Source organism: Octopus sinensis, linkage group LG2 (genome assembly GCF_006345805.1).
Source record: "Octopus sinensis linkage group LG2, ASM634580v1, whole genome shotgun sequence".
Taxonomy (NCBI): domain Eukaryota; kingdom Metazoa; phylum Mollusca; class Cephalopoda; order Octopoda; family Octopodidae; genus Octopus; species Octopus sinensis.
Window position 1 is genome coordinate 79696587 of NC_042998.1, and position 15719 is coordinate 79712305.

The following is a 15719-nucleotide window of genomic DNA, read 5'->3' on the forward strand; positions in this document are numbered from 1 at the left end:
ACACACACGCGCGCATGTGTGTATATAATGTAAATTATCTTGTGATTAAATTGAAATATTTCAAATTTTGGCACAAGGCTAGCAATTTTGAGCGGAAGGGCTAAGTCTGTAATTCTTTGGTATTAGACGATGTCATTCACCAACATAACCACTAGGATAAAAAAAGAAGGCGAATGACATCGTCTCTTCATTACACTCAGGAGACCAGTACCGAAGGAGTACTTATTTTATCGACTCCAAAAGGATAAAAGGCAAAGTCGACGTCGGCGGGTTTTGAACTCAGGACGTAACAAGCCGGAAGAAATACAGCAAATCATTTTGTATGACGCAACCCACCCACTCATGCACACACGCGCGCGCGCGCGCGCGCATGCACACACACACACACACACACGAATGTACCCATACGTGTCTGTGTATATAAGGTAACTACTTTGCATGTTTGAATTGAAATAGATACACTTATGATCACGTCCAATGTTGAAGATACGGCAATGCAATTAGCATAATTGGTCCGTGTGCCCTAATGTCTTTTATGTAGAATAATGTTTATTTCAGTTATGTTCCCTTTCACTGTTACTCTTTATCTTTTGATTAATGCTTACCAACTTTTGAACATCGTAATTTATCAGAGGTGAAACCTTACATAACCGGTATGTTCTAAATAATCTAACGGTGTGTTTTAACTATTAGTACGTTGGAATTATAAATACTAATACCGGTGAATGATCAACATGCACTGTTATAATATCGTCTATTTTCTAAGATGGTCATAATGCGTGTTTTAGAGACCTAGTTATCTAAAGAGCTAAACAAGCATTCACATATTTTCCACACGCACCCGCACGTCGTCATAGGGGTTTTTTTTTTGCCGGCGAGTTCAATTCATATGGACCCAATAGACATAAGCGCGGCGTGTGTGTAAACATAACGGTTGTTATCTACTTATAACATCTAAAATACTAATTCCTGGCATTGGTATAAGCCTACAGATTTGGTGGGAAGATAAAAAGCGATGACATCGACCCTGTACTTCTACCGTAATAATGAAAGGCAAAGTCGACACCAGGATTATTTGAATTCAGAACGGATACTGGCATGATTCTGTCAATCAAAATTTTCAGGTGATTTACTTGATAACAATATAGAAAGCACGCAACAAACATGATCTATTTCTTCTTAATTGTATACAGACAACGTCGAAACGATATCGCGATGTTTTGTGCAAACTATCCACATGATCATGTGTAGACACTAAAGAAAGTCCGGCTTATTGTTTCGTCACTAATTAAGACTAATTTAAAAGAAATAAAACAGAAAATACAATAAAAACCCCAATAGGAGAGAAAGCGTGTCTAATAATGTCGAAAGTTCATTAAATCGAAGGAAACCGTAACCTAGGAGACCTCTCTCTCACACACTCACACACATGTTTGCATGATCTTTTACGATCTCTCACTCATTATTAACCTTTTATCTTAGCCGTTTTTTACTGTCTTTTTTTTTCTGTTCGTTGCTTTTTCTTGTTTTTTTTTGTGCTTCGTCGACCCACCCTTCTATATTGCTCTATGCAACAGTTCTTTCCCACCTCTTTCTTTGTCTCTCAAATTTATACCTACAGCTCACCATCCATCATTTTAAAAAAATCATTATTTGTGTTTATTATCCGATGTGATAAATCCCAAATCTGTTACACAGAGGTTAACTGTACTTTAACTTTATTGAACCTACTGTTCATTAACGCATTTTGGGTCATTCGACAACCTCAAGGTGCGTTAATCCTGTTATATTCTTTTCTACTATAAGCACAAAGCCCGAAATTTCGGGGGAGGGTCTAGTCTATTACATCGATGTCAATGCTCGACCGGTACTTATTTTATCGACCCCGAAACGATGATAGACAAAGTCGATTACATGGACCCCAACGGTACTTATTTTATCGGTCATGGAAGTTAAAGTCGACCTCGGCGAAATTTGAACTCAGAACGTTAAAGGTGGACGAAATGTCGCCTAGCATTTTGTCTGGTGTGCTAACGATTCTTATTTCTTTATTGCCCACAAGGGGCTAAACATAGAGGGAACTAAAAAGGACAGACAAAGGGATTAAGTCGATTACATCGACCCCCAGTGCGTAACTGGCGTATCAAGTTACGGGCATTTTGATTGGGTTTTGGATAGAAAATTCACAAAAAAAGTCACTTCTATTGATTTTTTTTTTAATGGCTTTGCGAGGTGACTGGGGAAATAATGTAAATTTATCGACCCCGAAAGGTAAAGTCGACCTCGGCGGAATTTGAACTCAGAACGTAACGGCAGACGGAATACCTATTTCTTTACTGCCCACAAGGGGCTACACACAGAGGGGACAAACAAGAACAGACAAACGGATTAAGTCGATTATATCGACCTCAGTGCATAACTGGTACTTATTTAATCGACCCCGAAAGGATGAAAGACAAAGTCGACCTCGGCGGAATTTTAACTCAGAACGTAGCGGCAGACGAAATATCACTTAGCATTTCGCCCGGCGTGCTAACGATTCTGCCAGCTCACCGCCTTCGTTAATTCTCTCGTATAAAAACAAGCTGCTTCTTTTTCGCTTATTTCAGTTACCCTATTAATGATGTCACCATCGTTTATATTATGCTTATAGTTTAGTACATGAAATATATTTTCTTTATATATACTTTTAATCCAGTAGAGCTTCAAAAGTGAATATAAATCCTACAAAATGCTGTGGAATTTATATTCATTTTAAAGCTGTACGGGACAAAAAATGGCAAGACTTCCTTTTGTACCGCCCCCCCCCCCCAAAAAAAAAACACCACATATTTTATTTTATTTTTTTCTACACAAACCCCGGTTTTCAGCTACGGAGAATACGAATCTGCAAAGAAATTGGTAAAAATTGGCATTTTGTAATTACTCCCCCCTCCCCTAATTTCTTCATTTTAAACTTTTTTTCAGATTGTGCTGCAGCAGTAGAGGAAGCATTTCTTGTTTGGTGTGCTGAACGTTGCATGTTGCTCTGGGTGGCTTGTCATGCAGCAGTATGTGCTAACCGATCACAACGCTGCTCTTCTCTTTCCCTTCTTTGAGCTGAAGCCATCCTAAGTGCATTGAGAGAGTTCCTCTTGGCGGTGTCCTCGGCAGATTCATTTGCATGCATACGTTTACTTTTCTTTGCAGCATTTGTTTGCCAACCTATATTGGATCTTTTGCATCAAGGCATGGTGGAAAATTATCAGTTTACGCAATAGAAAAAGTCCTAAGAAAAAAGTGGTAAATGTGTAGCACCCAAAAAATAGTAAAGTGTAGTTGGCAAAAATGTTAATCAAACAGACTGAATTAAGGATTTTTAATTTTGGGTAAGAGTTTTGAAGTGGCTAGTTTAAGTTGGAATAATTGTATGAAAAAGAGCGCTTACAGGAAAACAGGCAAATCGCGACTCGCAAATGAATACTGCTGGCAGTATTGTGCAAGCAGTCAATAAGAGCTCGCCACAGCTAACAAAGTAAAGTATTGGTTTTTTCCAGCTGGGTGTGTGTCACAATTTTTCGCTGGCCCAAGCCAAATCCTAGGCGAATTGAGAGTAGTTTATTTATGTTGGGGGTGCAGAATTTCAAGGAAAAAATTATAAGAAAAAGCGTCCTAAATCAAAGAGAGTACACATGTCAAATTTGGTGAAATTCAGTTGAAAATTGTAGGAGTAGAAGTGGTTCATACAACACACAGACAGACAACTTGCCTTTTAATATACAAGATCAAATGCGTACCTTTGCATGAATGTGGTGGGTTCAAATCCTAGGCGAATTGAGACTAATCTATTTATGCTGGGGGTGTGGAATTTCGAGGAAAAAATTATAAGAAAAAACTTCCTAAGTCAAAGAGAGACCACGTCAAATTTGGTGAAATTCGGTTGAAAATTGTAGGAGTAGAAGTGCTTCACACAACACACACACAGACAGACAATTTGCCTTTTAATATATGATATAGATTATATATATATATATATATATATTATATATATATATATATATATATAATATATATATATAAATTAGTAATGCAATACTAGAGTATTGCTTTCCAGTAAAGAATAGCCCTTGAGAGAAAAATATACAAAGAAGTAAATATATGGCACAACGAAGTACCGATATTTACTGGAAATATTACGTAATGTAATCTTGTATATTACGTTCGCTATTTCCAGTAAATATCTGTTCTTCGTTGTGCCATATATTTACTTCTTTATATATATATATATATATATATCTTAACATATAAAACTGAGAATGTGTTTCTGTCTGTCTGACTGTGTGAATCCCTAAAACTCAAGAACTACCCAACCAATTTCATTCAAATTTTACATATGCCTTACTTAGGGTCCATGCAGTGTCATGGGCAAAACATTGTTTAATGGAAACCCGGAGCAATCTCTTATCTCTTACACTACTAAAGTATTATGTGTCAAAAGTGAAACAATAACATCTCTATTGTAATGTGAGATACTTCCAGTTTAATAGTTTCACTATTAATACTGAAACTATTATCTATATCTATCATATATGTGTATATATATATATGTGGCCGATGCCAGCGCCGCCTCGACTGGCTTCCGTGTCGGTGGCACGTAAAAAGCACCATCCGAATATATATCATCATCATTTAACATCCATTGTCCGTGCTGTCCGTGCAAGCATGACATAATGCCAAAGGTCTCGGTCATTGCCCAACACTTGAAAGGGACTTAGCCACTTTGCTTCTGTGAGGCCCAACGCTCTGAGTTCAAATTCCACCAAAGATGACTTTACCTTCCATCCTTTCAGGGTTGCTAAAATAAGTACCAGTTACATACTGAAGTCAATGTACTCAACTTAGCCCCTTCTCCAAAATTGCCAGCCTTGTGCTAAAATTTGAAACTATTATTATTATTAGTATATATATATATATGTCCAACCCATGCTAGCATGGAATACGGACGTTAAACGATGATGGGCATCCAGCCGTAGAAACACTGCCAGATCTGACTGGGCCTGACGAAGCCTTCCAGCTTCACAGACCCCAGTTGACCCGTCCAACCCATGCTAGCATGGAAAGCGGACGCTAAACGATGATGATGATGATGATGATGATGATATATATATATATATATATATATATATATATATATATATATATATATATATATATAAAATATAATATATATATATATATATATATATACTAGCAGAGACACCCAGTGTTGCTCAAGGTTAAAATGGCATAGACTTTTATTGTTTTACTAGTTTTGGTCATGTGACTGCCTCTGCATGTCTTCAGCAGTCACAGCCCATGTTTCACTGCTGTGTAGTATGGCAGTTTGCACACAGGCATCATACAATCTAACTTTCACTCTGAGCAAGAGGTCCTTTGTCACCAGTAGACGTAGGAGCTTTCTGAACTTTGTCCAGGCTATTCTTATTCTAGAAGCAATGCTCTCTGAGCATTCCCCCTCCCCACTACAGACTTGGTTACCTAGGTAGTGGAAGCTATCAACTACTTCTAGTTTCTTCCCCTGGCATGTGATGGAATCAGTTTCTAAGCATCTGCAGTGTTTATTGCCCCTGTGCATCTGCCACACACAAAAGCTATCTTTCCGGTTAACCTTCCTTTGATGTTGCTGCACCTTTTATGCGTCCATAGCTTACACTGGGTACATCTTATGGAGTTTCTATTTACACCTTTTCTATAAATCGAACAGAGCCTTCGCCTTCCTACTTACTAGGACTTTGGTTTTTGCAACATTGACTCTAAGGCACTTCGATTCTAAACCTTGCTTCCACACCTGAAATTTCTTCTCTGGTTCTGGTAGTGATTCTGCTATGAGAGCAAGGTCATCAGCATAGAGGAACTCCCAAGGGTAGCCTGTCTGTTATTGACTGGAAGACTATGATGAATAAGCGGGGGCTGAAGGCTGATCTTTGGTGAACCCCAATTTCTACATGGAATTCTTCGCTATAGTCATTGCCAACCCTTACCTTACTAATGGCATCCCTGTACAAGGCCTGTACAGCTCTTATTAACCACTCGTTAATCCCCAGTTACTGCATTGCCCACCAGGTAAGGGATCGGAGGATCCTGTCAAAAGCTTTCTCCAAGTCAACAAAAACCAAGTATAGGGGTTTATCTTTGGCTAGGTATTTCTCCTGCAGTTGCTGTACCAGGAATATAGCATCAGTGGTGCTTCTACCTGGCATAAAACTGAACTGCATCTCATCTAAGCTGACTCTCTCCCTAATTAGTTGGGCTATGACCCTCTCCATGACCTTCATCACCTGAACCAGCAGTTTGATATCCCTGTAGTTATTTCTATCTAAATCATCACCTTTATCTTTGTAGCAGTTGACTATGGTGCTGCTACACCAGTCATTGGGTATGACTCCTTCGTGAACTACCTGGTTTACAATATGGGTGATTAGGTCATGACCCACACCACCAGATATTTTAAGCATCTCAACAGTGATTCCTGATGGGCCAGGGTTTTTTTCCTGACTTCATATCCTTGATTGCTTTATCTACCAGGGTGATATCTATTTGGGTAGCTGGTCCCTCTATTGGGTCAAAATTTGGCAGGCTCTCCTCCTCCCATTCATTCTCCACATTCTGCAGCCTTTCATAATGGCTTCTCCAAGCCTCTTTCTTTTCAGAATCATTAAAAGCAAGTGCACCATCATCCATGCTGACACATTTCTCTCCTGTGACATCACATTTTTTCTCAATCCGAAATACTTCAGTTCGTTGGTCCTCACGTTGCTGAACATTGGCAAACTTCTTTTCTGCTTCTCCCTTGGTTATGTATACATGTCGCCCAGCCTCCCTTCTGGCTATCTGGTATGGTTCCCTGTTACCCCAACTCTTTCCAGGCTTTCCAGGTCTGTTTCTTTGCTCTAATGGCCTTGTCTACCATATTATTCCACCACCATGTTACTCTAGGTCTGGGAGGGACTTTGCATCAGCCACTGATTTGGTCTGTGGCACTCAATAAGCTATCCCGTAGGAATTTCCAATTACCCTCTGTGTCCGAAGTCTGCAGTTCCTCTTCCCTCCCATCAAATTTCTCAGTGAGGATGTCCCTAAATCTTTGACCATGTGAAGGTTTCTTTAGCTTCCAAAATCCTTCTTTTCTGGATTGGTCTGCTTTTTGGCATCCTTCTGGCTTTGAGTCTAAAGTCAGTAATAATTAGTCTATGCTGGGAGTACATTCTTCACTAGGGAGAGTTTTTGTATTTAAGAGCATGTATATATATATATTTATATACCATTATAGGTGTCTACTCTTTGAACCCCCCTCTTCAATACGCTATTTCACCATGCATTACCCCTCTCTCGATATCCTACGTTCTACTTGCCTAGAACCTGTCCTCTGAACCACCCCCTCCCACTGGTGCTCCCCTATATTTCTGCACCCCCCCACCACCATTATAGGTGTCTACTATTTGAAGCCCCCTCTTCAATACGCTATTTCACCATGCATTACCCCTCTCTCGGTATCCTACGTTCTACTTGCCTAGTACCTGTCCTCTGAACCATCCCTCCCACTGGTGCTCCCCTATATTTCTGCACCCCCCCCCCCATAAAAAGCACCATCCGAACGTGGCCGATGCCAGACCCCTCTGGCACCTGTGCAGGTGGCACGTAAAAAACACCCACTACACTAGCGGAGTGGTTGGCGTTAGGAAGGGCATCCAGCTGTAGAAACACTGCCAGACTAGACTGGAGCCTGGGGCAGTCCCGAGCTCCCCAGACCCCGGTCGAAACCGTCCAACCCGTGCTAGCGTGGAAAACGGACGTTAAATGATGATGATGATGATGATGTATGTATATATATGTATATTTTATAATATATTATTATTAATATCAGGAAATCAATATTAGACAATTCTTCAGAAAGATATATACATGTCTAAAATAATTGTTGTATTAAATATATGAATATATATAAATATATGTAAATATGTATAAGTATAAATATATAATGTATATGACAGTTTAAAAGTTTTAAATTAAGTTTTTAAAGCATCTTACGATCATTTTGCAGAAGTGCTGTCCCTATACTGGAATCCTATAAGCATTCAGAGATATAAAATTTGAATTTTGTATGATATATCGAATGGTAGTTTTTTTAAAAATTTGAAGTAATACTATAAAATAGTGTTTGTTTGAAATATGAATTAAAAATTGAAATTACTGATTTTGATTTTGGTAAGTACACTTTAGTATGAGAGTCTTTAAATCCATATATACTTCCTTGGTTAGTCTTCATAATAATCCATAATAGTTATGTGTAAAATCCATTATATTGTCTTGTATTCCAAATATAGTTCATAGATAATATAGAATAATGGAATCCTATATTGATAAGCATTTATAGATAATCCTATATTGATAAGCATTTATATTTCAAACAAACACCATTTTGCCATAGTACTTACTCTCTTTTACTCTTTTACTTGTTTCAATCATTTGACTGTGGCCATGCTGGAGCACCACCTTTAGTCGAGCAAATCGACCCCGGGACTTATTCTTTGTAAGCCCAGTACTTATTCTATCGGTCTCTCTTGCCGAACCGCTAAGTGACAGGGACGTTAACACACCAGCATCGGTTGTCAAGCAATGCTAGGGGGACAAACACAGACACACAAACATATACACACACATACATATATATATGTATGTACACTCACGGAGTGGTTGGCGTTAGGAAGGGCATCCAGCTGTAGAAACATTGCCAAATTAGACTGGAGCCTGGTGCAGCCTTCTGGCTTCCCAGAACCCCGGACGAACCGTCCAACCCATGCTAGCATGGAGAACGGACGTTAAACGACGATGATGATGATGATGATATATATATATATTTTATAGAAGGAGCTTCTACAGGACAAGAACTGTTTCATTCAGATGAAATCTTCAGGAAGCTGGCTGTCAAAATAAGTTCTGGTATTTATGCATATAGGCAGATTTAATGGAGTGGTGGTGGGGGACGTTTTTTGGGTAGGTTGGTATTTAGGAGATATGATTCTTCTCATTTCAAAAAACACTCTGGCCTTTTGACCACTCCCCTAAGAACAATAGCTTGTGCCCTGTTTATCTCCTAAATACCAATCTTCTATAAAATAAATTACTTTACTCTGCTATGTATTGAGTACCTTATTTACTGTGGTTAACCCCGACTCAACCCGGGACCTACATATATATATATATATATATCATCATCATCATCATCATCATTTAGCATCCGTTTTCCATGCTAGCATGGGTTGGACGGTTCAACTGAGGTCTGTGAAGCCGGAAGGCTTCATCAGGCCCAGTCAGATCTGGCAGTGTTTCTACAGCTGGAAGGCCCTTCCTAACGCCATATATATACATATATATGACAGGCTTCTTTCAGTTTCCATCTACCAAATCCACTCACAAGGCATTGGTCGGCCCGGGACTATAGCAGAAGACACTTGCCCAAGATGCCACGCAGTGGGACTGAACCCGGAACCATGTGGTTGGTAAGCAAGCTACTTACCACACAGCCACTCCTGCACCTACTTCATAATAAAAAAAAAAAAACTACCATTTGTTAAATTATACAAATTTCACATTTGATATTAGTGAAGAGAAGATAGTTATATATAAATGCTTATCAATATAGGATTCCATTATTCTATATTATCTAAGTCTATGAACTATATTTAATGCTGCTAAACATTTTGCCCAACATGCTTATGATTCTGCCAGTTCGCTGCCAGTAAAGCAAATATTAAATAATATTATTAAAAATTTTTACAAATTTCCAAGAAGGATAATATTGAGGCTAATTTATATATGTGAATTTTTAAGAAATATAATGGTAATAGGCTTTAAGAAAATGAAGATAATGATTTTTAGGAAGTAGAACTAATGACAATTATTTTTTCTCATAATCTCAAAAATTATACCAAAATGATTAGAGACTTAATTAGTGTCACTCATTACAGGTTTTAGAGATAAGAAATAGGTTATTTGTAAAGATTAGCAGTTTAGTATTCAGGTTACTCTATCAAAGGTCCTGCTTATTTGTTCACATTGTTTTACATTAATCATGCATTGTTTCATAGCTTCATTTGGGCTGATTGTGGCCGGTTTAAATGCTGACCAGTTAGATGTAATATGTTACTACTGAGGTGTTTTGGCTCATTTATATACTTATAGTGACTTGTAGTATTGACATCTTTAAATCTCTCTTCTTCAAAATTGCCCTGATTCACATCACTACAATTTGAGATCAGTCTCATTGCCATGGGGGAAATATTACCATACTGAAACAGATAAAAGTTGGCAACAAAAGGGCATCAGGTTGTAAAAATCCTGCCTCAACAAATTCTGTCTGACTATGGAAGCATAGAAAGTAGATATTAAATTATGATGATATATATAATGTTTCTGTCTTTCAGACCCACTCACAAAGCTTTAGTCAGCCCAGGGCTATAGTAGAAGACACTTGCCAATGGTGTCATGCAGTAGGACTGAACCTGAATCGCATGGTTGTGAAGTGAAATTCTAAGCCTAAAATACACATATATCGCCATCATTGTACCATTATCGCCATTGGTTTTATGCCAATGGCAAGCTGGAGAGCTGCACAAGGCTCCAGTCTGATTTCAGTTTCCGTTTACCAAATCCAATCACATGGCTTTTGTTGGCCTGAGGCCATAATAGAAGACACTTGCTCAAGGTGCCATGCAGTGGGATATAACCTGGAACCATGTGGTTGAGAAGCAAACTTCTTAACACACAGCCACGCCTACATATAATGTGTATGTATGCATATATATGTTGTCGAGGTTGTCGTCATCATCATTATCATTATTTAATGTCTGTTTTCCATTCTGGCATAGATTAGATGGTACATGTGTGTGTGTGTGTGTATATATATATATATATATATATATATATATATATATAGTTAAAGTTAATCCAAACAAGAAAGCACAAAAAAACACAACAACGCGAGGACATGGAACAAATATAGTATTATTGGACACTCAGGAAAGAAGGAGGGTTTAACGTTTCGATCGGAGCTCTTCGTCGGAAACATAGGAGAAGGAAAGATCCAGAGAAGAGAAGACAGAGGAAAAAAAATCGCCTACAGTACACACGCGGTCACATATATATATGTATGTATGTATATATATATATATATATATATAGGCATGTATGTTTGTGCCTGCATGTATATGTGTGTGTGTTGTGTTTGTGCCCCAGCATGGCTGCAGTCCAATGGCTGAAATAAAAGATATATACATATATATATGCATTCATGCAAACATGCACATGCGTGCACACAAACGTACACACACACACATACATGCATGCATATACTCAATTTAACAGCCAGTTTTTCATATTTGCATAGGCTGGATGAAATTTTGTTGAGGTGGATTTTCTACAGCCAGATGCTCTCTCTGTCACTAACCCTTACTTGTTTCAGGCAAGGTAATATTTTCCTATGATCACACATTGCATGATGCCAGAGTTAGGTGACAGCATGCATGAACACACACACGCACATACACACACACACACACACACACACACACACACACAGACACACACACACACACATGCAAACATACACAGAGTGGTCTTTCCTAATCCACTCACAAGTCTTCAGTTGGCTCAGGGCCAAGTAGAAGACACTTGTCCTAGGTACCATGCAGTATAACTGAACCTGAAACAATGTGGCTGGTAAGCAAGTACCTTACCACACAGCCATGCCTCTGTGTGTGTGTGTGTGTGTGTGTGTAGGTAGGTAGGTAGGTATAATCTTCATGAAGAGAAAGCATAGTTAACCAACATTTGGTTTTCACTCATATCATTAGTAGCAGCAGATTAACAACAACAATAATAACAATAATAATAATAATAATGCCTGCTGGCTGCACTGTACTGCATTATCATACAAAACAGTAACATCCAAGTATGTGTTGTACTATTGTAGTTATTTTCACCAATATTTCTGAATCACTCTGCTTTGTCCATTAAACTGATTTACAGAAATGCTCTGATTTTCCTCATTCTTACCAAAGCATCTCTTCTCATTTGATGGATAAATTCCATTTCTGCCTTTATGCCAAGAGTGAAAGACGAAAGAACAAAAATCAATGTATTGATTGGGGACAGCTGGATTTCTTTTAAGAAGTTTTGCAAGTGAATTATATGAAAATTTTCCCATCGCCTTCATCAGTGTTTTAACTCTGTAGTAGTCCTCTTCATCATTATCATCATCATTATCATCATCATCGTCATCTTTATCACTCATAATTATCATCATTGTCTTTACCATCATTATCATCACCATCACTACCACCATCACCATTATCATTGTCACCATCATCATCACTATCATCATTCACATTAGTTATTGCAACGCTGATGATAATAAAGCCACTGGTATCTTTGTTATTGTCTTCATATTTATTTTATCATTAACAACAACAACAAGACTAGCAATACCGTAACCCCAGACTGTTATCACTAAACAATGCCCTCAGTTGTCATTGATTTTACACTCTAGTTAAGCAGATAACAAGTAACAGAAAAATGAAATAAGCTACTTTCTATTTTTATTTCGGAGATGTACTTGCATAGCAAGTGATTTGATCTGAGAGCGTGTGCTGAAACGAAAACAATTGCAGCGTGGAAGGTGTTTGTAAGTCATTTAAGAAACACAAAAGCTGTTCAATTCACTTCAACATTTAAGTTTAATTTGTCAAAATATTTTCGTCGCTTTAAGACCGCGACCTGTTCACTGACAAAAATCCGTGCTTCAATTCATACTTTCTCTCCTATTTTCTGGGAGTGATGGTAGTGGTAGCAGCAATGGCAGTAGTTGTGGTGTTGGATGATGGTTTGATAGTGGTGGTAGCTGTGATTGTTTAGCCCCATGTCTGCAATGATCAAATTGACTTAAAGACATTCCACTCTTGACCATGGTGGAGGCATGTGGTTTAGTGGTTAGGGTGTTGAACTCATGATCGTAAGATTGTGGTTTCAATTCCTGGACAGGGCAATGCATTGTGTTCTTGAGCAAAATACTTCATTTCATGTTTCTCCAGTCCACTCAGCTGGCAAGAATATATAATCCTATGATGGACCAGTGTTTCGTCCAGGTGAGGAATATATGTGCCATGAAACTATCCCTTATGAGTCTGTATGACTTGAGAAGGAAACTTTACCATTACCTTTTACTCTTGACCATCTTATTATTTTTCTTTTCCATATACAATGGTCTTAAATTATATTTTCCAATGTCTACTTATAATTTTAAGACAGCAGGTATGATTCGAGTGAAATTTAGGACCATGTAATGAAAAGTTGTGATTATCTTGTCCTGTTTTTTTTAGACACTATATGAGGGTGGGCTGAAAAGTTCATAGGCTGACTATAAAGGAGTGATGCTAGAGCTGTGAAATCTTGCAATTTCAACTCTTCTTATTAATAATTGCGTTATTTTATTCTGAGTAAACTGATATCTGACTATTCTAAGAAGACTTCAAAAGTAACTAGTAGCAATTTCTCTTGAAAATAGACAAAATTTGGCATTGTGGTGTTATCAAGCACCCACAGAAAAAAGGGTTTAGAACCCAAGGACATTCATGTTGTCGTGTTTGCTACATTAGGGGATGATGATCCAGCTTTAACAATAGTGCAAAAGTGGGCAGCTGAATTTACAAGGGGGAGGGAGAGTCTTGAAGGTGACCCAAGATCTGAATGCCTTGCAGTTGCCACCTCTGAGGAAAATGTGGTGATAGATGACAGGTGATTGACTATAAATACAATGCAGTGGAAACACCTCTCTTCACCTGCTCCAAAGAAGGCCAAGGTCGTTTCATCTGTAAATAAGGTGATGGCCTCAATTTTTTGGGATGCAAAAGGCATTGTGTTTATTGACTATCTTCATAAGAGCCACACCACCAATGAAGAGTACTATCCTAAGTTGTTGAGGCAGTCTTTTCAGTCCACCAATGCACGTGGTAGGTCTTCTTAGGTGCACTTGGAGTCCTTTATGTATGTTTGATGTGGTATCCATGCTTTAGTGCCCAAAGAAGAATATTGCTAACGATCTCATCCTTTGCTCTGAAGCAGTGTCCTTTGAATCTAGTTCTTTCTCTAATGACATGTAATACTAGTGGTAAATTACCAAAGAGAAGTTCTTTCATAGGGTGTTGTCTCAGGAGGTGTCCAGATCAGCTTGAAGCATTCTTATAAAAGTTCCATCAATTTTCTTTTCAAGATGTTTTGTTAGGACCCATATTGTACATCTATATAACACAACTGACTGCACAACCACCTGAAAGAAATTATGTTTCAAATTTAATGAAAGTTTAGATTTCCAGACTATTGATAATTTATTTAATACTGCTCAGTCTTTGCTGATTTGGACACAAAATCACTTGCAGGCAGATCTTCCTTTGCAATTTTATTTCCAAGGTATGTGAGTTTGTCAATATTTTTTAAGGATTTTCCAGATGTAGAGTTGATGTTGCCACTCTGGTTGCACATCATATATTCTGTCTTGTCTGAGTTGATGTAGAGACCATCACCTTTAGCAGCACTTTCAAGGCTGTACGTGAGAGACTCTGCATCACGAACTTCATCTGCTATTAGTGCCAAGTCATCAGCATAGTCAGCATTTGTGATGGTCTTAGTTGGAAAACGTCTGCTTTTGGTTGGTTGAAGAGTGAATCGTTTGTCCTTCATCTCATCTCCAGAGGTGCGTAGAACATAATCTAGACATTTAATGAAAAGGTAGTGTGCCTAGGTATCACCCTAGAGGACACCAACCACTATGTCAATGAACTCTGTGTTGCCATCTAGAGAACAAACTATAGACTGAGTATTTCTATACAACATTATGATGGCACTGACAGTTTCCTTTGGGATACCGTATGCAAGAAGTATTTTTTTCCCTTTTCTTTCTATGTACAGCCTTCTGGCTTCCCAGACCCCAGTTGAACCGTCCAACCCATGCTAGCATGGAAAGCGGACGCTAAGCGATGATGATGATGATGATGTATAAGTCAAAGGCCCTAGAAAAATCAAATAGTAGCACTGCTTTCAGGTTCCTCGCACAAACTCCTTCAATAACTCTTTGGATTGTAGGAATCTGGGCTAATGTAGATGTATTTCGTTAAAGCTATTCTGGTTTTTCTTCAAGATTTTTTTGATCCCCAGTCAGATATGATTGAGTTGCAGCATTGTAAACTTTGGCAGATATGGCAGTGAGAGTAACCCCCTTGTAGTTTTTGGTGGCACCAAGATCTCTCCCTTGTTTGGAAACAGGTGGATGTATCTTTTACTCCATCCATTTCTATATGGTTTTGGTGGTTCATATCATTACAGAGTCAAAGAAGAATGTCATTATATTTCCCTGTTTTCCAAACTTCAGGTGGGACTTCATTCAAACCAGCTGCCTTTGTGTTCTTCAACAATTTTATGACTGCTCCCAGCTCACTCATAGAAGACTCTCCAAGTTGTATGTTGAGTTGATGGTGAATGATCTTTCTAATCTCAGAGTCAGTAATTTCAGGTATTTTACCAAGTAGATTTTTAAAGTGATCTCACCACAGTCTGAGTCATTCAACTTTACTTGATGCTTTTATGTTGGAGCTCTTTCTTCATCAGGACAATGATCCAGCACACAAGTC

The 15719-nt window shown here is 38.4% G+C and overlaps 1 protein-coding gene across 2 annotated transcripts in view; it reads left to right on the plus strand.

Moving 5' to 3' along the window:
- LOC115232384 (sideroflexin-2-like) overlaps nt 1-15719 on the plus strand; it is a 48268-nt gene that overhangs the window by 4866 nt on the left and 27683 nt on the right. The window lies entirely within an intron of this gene.